This window comes from Urtica dioica, chromosome 7 (genome assembly GCF_054948205.1).
Source record: "Urtica dioica subsp. dioica isolate 48M chromosome 7, U.dioica_male_clone48M_v1_H2, whole genome shotgun sequence".
Classification (NCBI taxonomy): Eukaryota; Viridiplantae; Streptophyta; class Magnoliopsida; order Rosales; family Urticaceae; genus Urtica; species Urtica dioica.
In genome coordinates, this window is record NC_142762.1 from 28022669 (window position 1) to 28029192 (window position 6524).

General features: G+C 33.0%; 1 long non-coding RNA gene across 1 annotated transcript; it reads left to right on the forward strand.

The window, feature by feature from the left end:
* The first annotated feature begins 526 nt into the window (after nt 1-526).
* On the forward strand, nt 527-3249 carry LOC149390655 (uncharacterized). The gene is made up of 3 exons (XR_016300399.1): nt 527-849; nt 928-1000; nt 3171-3249. It is a non-coding gene; the product is annotated as an uncharacterized LOC149390655 (long non-coding RNA).
* The last annotated feature ends 3275 nt before the right edge of the window (nt 3250-6524 follow it).

The window sequence follows — 6524 nt, forward strand, 5'->3', positions numbered from 1 at the left end:
TGATGAAGCTCTGATACCAAGATAAATCTCAGATCTAGAGGAATCCAATGCTTGAGAGAGAGAATATTCTCTCGCAGTGTTTTCTGTTTTGATTTTATTGCTTAACTGAATTACTTGGATTACATGTATTTATACAATCCATGACTGTCTAGATACAGTGTATTTAACTAACAACTTTCCTAACTGCCTAAGCCAACACCTTGACCAATGGAGACGCTCAGCTGACGTGGCAGCTGACGTGGCAGCTGCGCTGGCTGTGATCAAGTGCAGTCGTCTTCAGGTTTGTCTCTATCATTGACGCATGTACATCATGCAGGCAGAAGCTATATTTCTTGGATATCCAAATTAATACTGCTGTTCATCAAAATAAACTTTTTATCCCGTTTTCTAATTTCATTCTTTCTAAAAACATCCGTGCTTCCATGCTAAGATATCAACATTCTGGGCTATATAATTATGGTTTTCTGTTACGCTATGTCTCAAATATGTAAACTACCTCTCCGTCTAAGTTTTCTATTTTGATATATCAACTGGCTAAAACTTAAAGAGGATAAATATTATGCAAATTTTGCTATATTTGAGCGACGAGTCTCTAATTACTCGGATAGGAGTTCCGCGCCTTCACACAGGGACGGAGCGCTAAAGAGGCCGTCGAACAGGACGTCGGTGACAAATTCTGTAAATTTACTTCCTCGTTAGTTGTTCAATTTGGAAAATTTGTGTTTTCTCAATTCGACGGTGCAGGCTCTCTTGTCCTGCTCCCCTTTGGTTCAGCTTCTACAGGAATAAGGACTGAAAACATTCCTCAGGTGATCGATTCAAGACTTACGTTTTAATGATCTGCCATTGGTAAATATCTTCCGTGTAATATCTTCAAACTTTTCTTATGATGTCGATTATTATTAATTTTTTCTTTCTTTCTTCCAGACAAGAAGATGCACAGGAGTTTCTCCCTAAACTGAGCGTGATATTCGGCGGGCAATTACAAAGAATGCAAAAGGTGTGTTTCCATATATCTTGAAGGAATCTTTATGACTCGGTTATCATTAGATTTTGATTTTGATTTTATTTTCCATTTTTTAGTTTGTAAATGACTGTTCTAAGACTGCCGTTTAGCTATCAATTAGGATTCCTTTATGAGCTAGAAATATTCTATCAGTGGTATTTTTTGTAATGGATGAAGAAATGACCGAATTATGAGCTAGAAATATTCTATCAGTAGTATTCTATCAGTGGTATTTTAAGAAATATCCCATCATCTAAATTTCAAACGTTTTCCTTTATAAATCACATCCTGAATTTTGATATCAATGGTATTTTAAGTAACAATAAATTTCAAATTTTATCGCAAGTAAATGACTCTTTGAATTACTTGCTAAAATGTCAAAGCGATAAAAAAATTCAGATATTATAGCTATCAATCGATAAAGATATTATAAATTTCAGATTTTATAGCTATCAATCGATAAAGATTTTATAAATTCTCATATTCAATTATTTGCTTCCTTTATTCCATTACCGAATCAATTCAAGCGATCAAAAATAATAACGGCTCTTTGAATACATGAGTTTCCTGTTCAGTCATTACAGATCCTATGAATTTATTATATATCATTACACCCACTTAATTATAGCCGACTTAACATCTTATTTTTTTCCCACCTAAAAGTGCAAAAGTCGCACCTGAAAGTACTTTCAGGTGCGACTTTAGATGCGACAAAGTCGCACCCGAAAGTCCGCACCTAATGCTCTTTGGTGCGAAAAGTCGCACCTGAAAGTGTCTTGATTATCAGGTGCGAAAAGTCGCACCTGAAAGTCTTTATTATCAGGTGCGAAAAGTCGCATCTGATGCTCTTTATCTTTTAAAAAAAAAATTAATACTTGATTCTCAGATTTTTGGTTTAATCCTCATGGCCAATCACACGAACAATAACATCAAACTCGTCCAAAGAAACCCAAAACAAGCAATCTCAATCACACGGCCGGGACAATTCAAACCTAACCTCATCCAAAATCAATAACAAATCATCTCACCACCAAAATCATCATTGAATCAACCTTAGAATCATTAAATCCGAAAAATCCCAATTCCAGCAATAAAAACCCTAATCAAATTCTTCCTCAAATCTGAACCATAGAGGGACACAGATTTAAATCGAGCTTACCTTCTCTGTCGCCGTCTCTCTCTCCTCCTTCTCCAGCGAGTTTCTCTGCTCCGGCGTCCTCGGCGTGCTCGTGGCGGCGCTCGCTCCTTCTCGGCTGAGTTGCACGCACTCGAGACGGTTCCGGGTCTCGGTGGCTCTCGGCCAAGTGTCATCCTTTTCACTCGCTCGCTCTCCTTCTCTCTCTCGCTCTCTCAGCTTCTTCCTCTCTCTCACTCTCTTTCCCTCTCTCTCTCTCGGTTCAACCCTCTTCTTCTTCCTTTTTTTTCTTTCTTTCCTTTTCTTTCTTCTCTTTCTCTTTCTCTTGTCCTTTCTTTTCTTCTTCTCCCATTTTAAAATCGAATGAGAAAATGAGGGGGAGAATTGGCCCGCTTAAAATTTTAAACAATCAGGTGCGACTTTTCGCATCTGAAAGTTTTTTTAACTATCTGGTGCGAAAAGTCGCACCTGATACTCAAAAGAACAAACAATTTTAGCGAAATTTTTTGGACTTCTGGTTGACAATCTGATGCGACTAGTCGCACCCGAAAGTCATTTAGATGCGACTTTTAAGTGCGACTAGTCGCATCTGATAGTCATGCGCATCAGAAAACCAAATTTGTAGTAGTGTCTGTTTTATGATTCAAACCTTATTATTGTAAGACTTGCTGTGAACTTAGATTTCAAATGGTTTTATCATTATTAAGATTAAGACTTGTAAGGAGTAGGGCATAGGGTTTAGGGAATTGAAGATAAATAACAATCGCCCATCTTCAACCCTCTTCAATTTTTTAACAATCGTCGTCACAAATATAGCTTGTCTTCATCATCCAGGTAAATGAATAATCTTATACTCTGATGCTACAATATTCAATTCTATGGTCGAGTATCTTTTTTTTTTTTCATTGTTGAATATTTCAGTTTTAAATGCAATGTTTCAATGAGTATGAAATTAGTAATTATGAGACGTAATCAGGGAAATTTAAGTTCTATATTGGTCTGACCTTTGATTTGTTTTTTGAATTGAAGATAAATAGCAGACGACCATCTTCAACCCTCTTCAATTCTTAAACAGTACTCATCACAAATATGGCTTCGTCTTCATCATCCAGGTAAATGATTATTTTCACGATTAATATTCTAGAATAAGCTAAAATTGAAATTTGAAGCATGCCATTAAACTGCTAATACTCATTGAAGCTAAAATGTTCAATTCTCTAGCTGACTATGTTTCTGGGTTTTTTTTCCCATTGAATGAAAAGTTGAACAAAACTTAATTTCTGTCTTTTCAAACTTGTAAAGCCACTCTGTCACTTTGTCACCCTTGCACTGCATAGCCTTTGTTATTTGGTTTGTGATTGAATCTCTTAGATCTTTACTCAGTTCTTTATGTTTGTTATTTGGTTTGTGATTGAATCTCTTAGATCTTTACTCAGTTCTTTATGTTTGTTATTTGGTTTGTGATTGAATCTCTTAGATCTTTACTCAGTTCTTTATGATTGAATCTGCTAAGATTGTTTTTTAAACTTGACTCTTTATTATTAATATATTAGATGTCGAATACTGACACTTTTTGGCTTGCATAATTTTCCGAATTATGTCTTTCAGCTTCCTTGCACTGCATTGATTTTTTTTTTTTACTTGTTTTGTGATAAAATCTCTTAGATCTTTAATTGGTTCTTTATACTTGAATCTCTTAGATTTATTTATAGGGATTGAATCTCTTAGCTAGACTATTCAAATAAAATCATCAACATACTATATTCTTTCTCAATCATATTTCCGCCGTGCTACCAAAATTCGCCAACATATGACATGACATGACCTTATTAAATGTTTGAAAATGACTTATAATAACATGTTATGCTGTATTAATGATTTGCTAATTAAATGTGTCCGACACAATCTCTTTCTTTTTGCAGTTCACCCTCGTCCTCATCTGACAGTAGCACAAATAATGAAGAAAAATGACGCTGCCATGAGTACAACATTAAAATTAATCAATGAATTGAAACCTAAAGATCGTCAATGGACAGCAAAATTAACGGTGGTCGAAAAGCAAAGTCCTAAAAAAATATTGAAAAAGGAACGAGACCCCAAAACATGGTGTTGATTGATTCGAAGGTTAGTGCTTTCAAACATTATCATTTGTTTTTCAATAGGGATAACACTCGTAACACAATTTTATTTTACATAGGCAAACAAGATAAGAGGAAATATATACAATCACGACATAGAACCCCTCCGACACACTCTAGAATTGGGTAAAATGTATTTTGTTTCAAACACAATAGTGGAAGACGAGAAAACTACCTTCAAACTATATGGAACGAACACTCATTTGATGTTCAGAAGAAACACAACAATTGATGAAGTGCAAGAAGACAACAGTACATAAATGGTGGAAGGATTGTACAACTTCACTTCACTTGACTTGTGTAAGAATAACATCGATACAACAAATGAATCAAGTATTATTATTATTATTATTATTATAACTTGTTAATTCTTTTATACAAATTAAAGTCTTACTTTATTTTTTTGTCTATAAAATCACCTTTAACATCATTTTTTCCCTAGACGTTGTTGGAGTCGTGATTACATTTCAAAACAAGATAAAAAAAAAGGATGTTGATTTCTGCCAATTAACTTTGATTGATCAAAGGTTCGTTTCAAATGCAATTCTTGACAACCTATTTATTTATATATATATTTTCTAACATTATTATTATATATTTCTCTAAGTTTTGAAATTATAAAATTAGCTGTGTGGGATAATTTTGCAACAAGTGAAGCAAACCAAATTTCAACTATGATGAAAAGCAGACCGATTATTGCGGGAATTAATTTAGAAGCAAAACATAATCAAGAGAATTTTTATCAAGGTATAAAAGTTAGTGGTGCATTCTAAATAATAAATTTGAAAAGGAATTTACCTTGATAAAAGTTCACTTGATAATGTTTTGCTTTTAAATTAATTCCGGCAATAATCAGTTTGCTTTTTTATCATAGCTAAAATTTTGTTTGATTCACTTGTTGCAAAATTATTACACACAGTTAATTTTATAACTTCAAAACTAAGAGTAATGTATAATAATAATGTTAGAAAATATATATAAATAAATAGAGTGTCAAGAAATGAATTAAAACGAATCTTTGATCAATCAAAGTTAGTTGGCAGAAATCAATGTCTATTTTTTTATCTTGTTTTGAAATGTAAATCACGACTCCAAAAACATGTGGGAAGAAAATGATGTTAAAGGTGATTTTATAGACAAAAGAATAAAGTAAGACTTTAATTTGTATAAAAGAATTAACAAGTTATAATAATAATAATAATAATAATAATAATAATAAAGTACATACTTAATTCATTGTATCGATAAAATTCTTGCCCAAGTCAAGTGAAGTAAAGTTGTACAATCCTTCAACCATTGATGTGTTGTCTTCTTGCAATTCATCAATTGTTGTTCTTCTTCTGAACGTCAAATGAGTGTTCATTCCATATAATATGAAGGTAGGTTTCTCGTCTTTCACTATTGCATTTTAAACAAAATATGTTTTACCCAGTTCTAGAGTGTGTTGGAGAGGTTCTATGTCTGTGATTGAATATAGTTCCTCTTATCTTGTTTGCCTATGTAAAATAAAATTGTGTTATGAGTGTTATTCCAATTAAAAAGCAAATGGTAATGTTTGAAAGCACTAACCTCCGAATCAATTAACACCATGTTTTGGTGTCTTGTTCCTTTTTCAATATTTTTTTAGGACTTTGCTTTTCGGCAACCGTTAATTTTGCTATCCATTTACGATCTTTAGGTTTCAATTCATTGATTAAATTTGATGTTGTACTTACGGCAGCGTTCTTCATGATTTGTGCTACTGTCAGATGAGGACGAGGATGAACTGCAAAAAGAAAGAGATTGTGTCAGACATATTATAAGTCATTTTCAAACATTTAATAAGCCATGTCATGTCATATGTTGGCAAATTTTGGTAGCATGGCGGAAATATGATTGAGAAAGAATATAGTATGTTGCTGATTTATTTGAATAGTCTAGCTAAGAGATTCAATCCTATAAATAAATCTAAGAGATTCAAGTATAAAGAACCAATTAAAGATCTAAGAGATTTTATCACAAAACAAGTAAAAAAAAAAAAAATCAATGCAGTGCAAAGAAGCTGAAAGACATAATTTGAAAAATTATGCAAGCCAAAAAGTGCGAGTATTCGACACTTCTAATTTATTAATAATAAAGAGCCAAGTTTAAAAAAAATCTAGCTAAGAGATTCAATCATAAAGAACTGAGTCAAGATCTAAGAGATTCAATCACAAACCAAGTAACAAAGGCTATGCAATGCAAGAGTGACAAAGTGACAGAGTGG